At 45.3% G+C, this 4,990-nt stretch overlaps 1 non-coding gene across 1 annotated transcript; it reads left to right on the forward strand.

Moving 5' to 3' along the window:
- Positions 1–1,262: 1,262 nt before the first annotated feature.
- On the forward strand, positions 1,263–1,335 carry TRNAC-ACA (transfer RNA cysteine (anticodon ACA)). Its single transcript has one exon. It is a non-coding gene; the product is annotated as a tRNA-Cys (tRNA).
- The last annotated feature ends 3,655 nt before the right edge of the window (positions 1,336–4,990 follow it).

Raw genomic sequence — 4,990 nt, forward strand, 5'->3', positions numbered from 1 at the left:
AATCTTCTCCCAGGTTCAGCTGTGCAGTTCTTTGTAAAACCTCGTTTTAGCATGAACCCTTCTAAGTCAGGTTAACCAGAACCACCCTCTCCAATATCTGATAGGTTTCCTATCCTCCACTCCACCCCCCAGGTGATGTCTAATTACCCTGGCCTGTGTTCAGCAAGAATCCTTTGGGTCAGGTTACCCAGAATCCCTACTATCCCGTGATTCCTCTCCCCACTCCACTACTTCAGTTCAGTTCAGTTGGTCAGTCGTGTCCGACTCTGCGATCCCATGAATTGCAGCATACCCACACTACTTATTTGGTCATAAATCTACACTCACCACTTACCCACATCACACCTAGAACTGAGTCTAGTTCAACACTGAGGTTTTTCCCCCTACTCCAAGTGTCCTGATTAAAATCTGTTTTTATCACTTTAATTACTGTCCAACTCTGGTTTTTCTTTGACATGCTGCGTCATTTACGGTTCACCACCTAACTGCCCTCAACAAAGCTTCTTCTGACGCTTGCAGGTGAAAATGAGCTCCACCTCCTCTGAATACTTACACCATATACCCATGACTTGTTCATTTGACATTTTTGCCAAAAATAATCTTGTAGTATCGTTATCTCCCAAGGGCCCAGACACTTTACAATGAGACCATAAGCCCACTGGTCATCGACCACACTTTCTTCATCCACTCCAGTCCCAAGCAGAGTCTTAGACCTTGGTTAACTCATCATCTATTAAGCTGTGCCAGCTGATTGTGGTTTGTTCTTTTCCCTCACCTGAGGAAGTGAGCAATGGCCATTACTGAATTGGCAGTTCAACCACCATCTCTCCATGTGACAGCATCCTTCTCTCAACAAGGCAAAAAGAATCTACTAAAACACTCAATTTTTTCTCATAATATTAACTTCAGTTATAATATATACTAACTAGTATATATATATACACACACACTAGTGTTTTAGGGGTTAAAGAGGAAAAGTTACAGAGGACTATTGCAGGGTGAAATCTTAATGAACTGGTAGAACCAGCCCTCCTCCTGGCTCTGGTTAACTTTCCAGCCAATTTCTTAACGAGCTTTCATTATCAACTACACCTTCTCTCTGGCTCATTTTCCACCCTTCCTCACTCTTTTCAGATATACCCACTGCTTCCCTACACAGAGTTAATTCTTTCACCACTCATTTAGTTCATCTCTTTTTCAAAGAAACCCAACACATCTTGGAGTGGAAAAGTATCCTGAGTTAATTGATTGCTTCTTCCACTTTCCTGGTGGCTCAGACGGTAAAGCATCTGCTTACAATGCAGGAGACCCAGGTTCGATCCCTGGGTCAGGAAGATCCTCTGGAGAAGGAAATGGCAACACACTCCAGTACTCTTGCCTGGAAAATCCCATGGATGGAGGAGCGTGGTGGGCTACAGTCCATGGGGTTGCAAAGAGTCGGACACGACTGAGTGATTTCACTTTCACTTTTCTCCTTGTGGGGAATTCTCAGGAGTGGGAAGCCTGGCCTGCAGGGGAATTGTTGGTGTCTCTCTCTGCTGGAGAAGGAAGGGGGCTCTGAGGAAAGAGGATGGTCAGGGACAAGTTAGATCAAAAATGACAAATGTCGGGACTTCCCTGGTGATGCAGTGGCAGTCCTGATGTGAAGAACCGACTCACTGGTAAAGATCCTGATGCTGGGAAAGATTGAGGTCAGAAAGAGAAAGGGGCAAAGAGGATGAGATGGTTGGATGGCATCTTCGACTCAATGGACATGAGTTTGAGCAAGCTCCAGGAGATAGTAAAGGACAGGCATGCCTGGCATGCTTCAGTCCGTGGGGTCGCAAAGAGTTGGTCATGACTTAGAGACTGAAAAACTACCACCAGTGGTTAAGACTTCACCTTCTAATGGAGTGGGTGTGGGTTCAATCTCTGATAGGGCAACTAAGATCCCACATGCAAAACAAAAAAAACAGAAGCAATACTGTAACAAATTCAGTAAAGGCTTTGAAAGTGGTCCACATCAAAAAAAAAAAAAACTTAAAAAAAAAAACAACAAGAATGACTTTTGTCTATCACCTTGCAAAAGACTACAGCATTTCACCCTGCCTCTCCTTTCTCTGAGCCGATCAACCAGAGAATCTTGATAATTCTTTTTACAGGGAAAGGTCACATTCTCCTAATCAGAGTTTGAGTTGTGAATGAAATAGGACTGAATACATTTACCTGTTCTCTTTGGTTTCTGGTTTCTTCCGCATCATCTCAACCTGCAGCTCCCTCCTCTGATTTTCATCTCCAAAAATAGCAAAGGGGAAGAATGAGAGGAGAAAGCCACCCACCAGAGGAAGCAGAGCCATGCTTTGCAGAGTCCCTCATCTACTCAAAGTGCGATGCAAACTACAAACCTGCCCAATAATTGCACACAGGCCTGCCCTCTGCCTCATGAAAGTCCTGCTCCTAAGGAGACGAGATGCTACATAAAAGTCTTTCACATTTGAGGGAAAAAGTGCAATAAGACATGCTTTGAAAGACTCTGTTAGGTGCTGCTGGAGGTCCACAAATGTATAACCTTCAATCCCCTCACCCACAGCCTAATCAGGCAAATGAGCACACAGACATCATCACTCACTGCTAAGTGCAGAATGAGTACTGAACACACAGAAAAAGTAAGACCGTCCTAGTGACTTGAAGTGGGCAAACAGCGTCGGTTCTGGGTCCTGCCCCTCACCCCCATTCCTCTCTTGGGTTCCCAGCTGAAGGAAATAATCATTGGCGTCATTTTTATAAATAGGTGGGCAAGTTTTCAAGTGTTTTGACTACTTCCAAATCCAGAACTCTTTGGTAGACAATGCCTGGGTACGAAGTTTAGCCACAGTGGCTCACTGAGGTTTCCCAGTCTCCAATCCAATCTATCCCGGGTCTGTCGGGCAGACCCACAGCGCTCCAGGAAGCTAGCCTCTCTGAGCATCGACGCAGACCCCTGAGCACGCGCCTGGGGGTCGCATCCACGCTGTGAGCAGGAAAGGCCAGCGGGCCTGCCCCTGCAGAGTCCTCCAGCCGTCCCTGGGAACACAAGCCCTTCCACATTTGGCCACAGATAGGGAAAGGAGGCCCCAAATGACACATGGCCCCATGAATCACAGGGCCAAATCCTCCTAACATGAGAGGGGCTCATGAGGATAATGCTGGAGAGAGGAGCCCAAAGGACTCCCTTTGTTTCTCTTCCCCCATCAGCAACGAATCCTAGGTATGTTTTATTCCTCTGACCTACAAGTGTGTCTAACATTCTTCAATCCATTCCCTCTCAGTTCAGTTCAGTTGCTCAGTCACGTCCGACTCTTTGCGACCCCATGGACTGCAGCACGCCAGATCTCCCTGTCCATCACCAACTCCCAGAGCTTAGTCAAACTTACATCCATTGAGTCAGTGATGCCATTCAACCATCTCATCCTCTGTCGTCCCCTTCCATCTCAGTAGTGACAATAAGATCTAAGGAAACTTTCCCTCAGAGTTCTCTTAGGCTATTAGACATGGAGGAATTAAGATACAGAGAGGCACTCTACCAGCACCTACTACAAAGTTAGCTGGACAAGGCCCTGAAGGACGAAGCACTTGACTTTTTTTCATTTACTTACTTTTTATTTACTCATTCAGTCAGTCGTCATTCCATCTCTCACATCACCCAGGCCCAGCACATTAAATCAAACAGGCATTTACAGAGCAAATGAAACCCAGAAATGGAGAAACAGGAAGCCAGGAATGTCAGGTGGCAGGGGGAACTGGCGGGCATTGGAAATCCAAAGACTGTGACATTTGTTTTATCTTTTTGAAATGAGGCTAGAAACCACAAGGGCTAACTAAGCCTATGATAGCCTTCTCACAAATTTTCAGGAGCCCGTCATTCATGGAGACAAACGCATTTTTTGAAAGATAGCTCATTTTCAGTTCAGGTCACTCAGTCGTGTCCGACTCTTTGCAACCCCATGGACCGCAGCACACCAGGATTCCCTGTCCATCACCACTCCCAGAGCTTACTCAAATACTCAAACTCATGTCCATTGAGTCAGTGATGCCATCCAACCATCTCATCTTCTGTCATCCCCTCTCCTCCTGCCTTCAATCCTTCCCAGCATCAGGGTCTTTTCCAAGGAGTCAGTTCTCCCATCAGGTGGCCAAAATACTGGAGTTTCAGCCTCAGCATCAGTCCTTCCAATGAACATTCAGGACTGATTTCCTTTAGGATGGACTGGTTGGATCTCCTTGCAGTCCAAGGGACTCTCAAGAGTCTTCTCCAACACCACAGTTCAAAAGCATCAATTCTTCAGTGTTCAGCTTTCTTTATGGTCCAACTCTCATATCCATACATGACTACTGGAAAAACCATAGCTTTGACTAGATGAAACTTTGTCAGCAAGGTAATGTCTCTGCTTTTTAATATGCCATCTAGGTTGGTCATAGCTTTTCTTCCAAGGAGCAAGCGTCTTTTAATTTCATGGCTGCAGTCACCATCTGCAGCGATTTTCGAGCCCCCAAAAATAAAGTCTGTCACTGTTCCCATTAGAAGCACAGTATCAACTTATATGGGTTCTTTTTTTTTTTTTTACTTATTATTTTAAAATTAAGCAGCAAAGTGCTTAAATGCCACTTAGAGCTCTTGATCTTGTGAAAATCTGGAAGCCTCTCCCATGCCCACAAGTGATTTATTCCTGTCTACCAACTGCCCGGCTTGACTTTATGGTTTCATTTACCCTGAGAGTGCTGGCCCCTGTCCTGTGCTGGAAAGTCATTTGCTCTCAAAAGGTATTCTCTGGTCATTCCCTCTTCTCCTTAAAGCCCATCATGTGGTCAGGGGAAGATGAGAACACGGGTTAAATCACAAGATGATCTTTTTTCTTTTAACTTCAGAAACTACTTTGAGAAAAGCTGGCCTTTCTGAGACCCCTGAGCCGACAGACTATAAAATACAAACCCACACCATAAGGATAAGGACTTATTCAGCAATGTCTGAGTG

This window comes from Odocoileus virginianus, chromosome 32, assembly GCF_023699985.2.
Source record: "Odocoileus virginianus isolate 20LAN1187 ecotype Illinois chromosome 32, Ovbor_1.2, whole genome shotgun sequence".
NCBI lineage: Eukaryota > Metazoa > Chordata > Mammalia > Artiodactyla > Cervidae > Odocoileus > Odocoileus virginianus.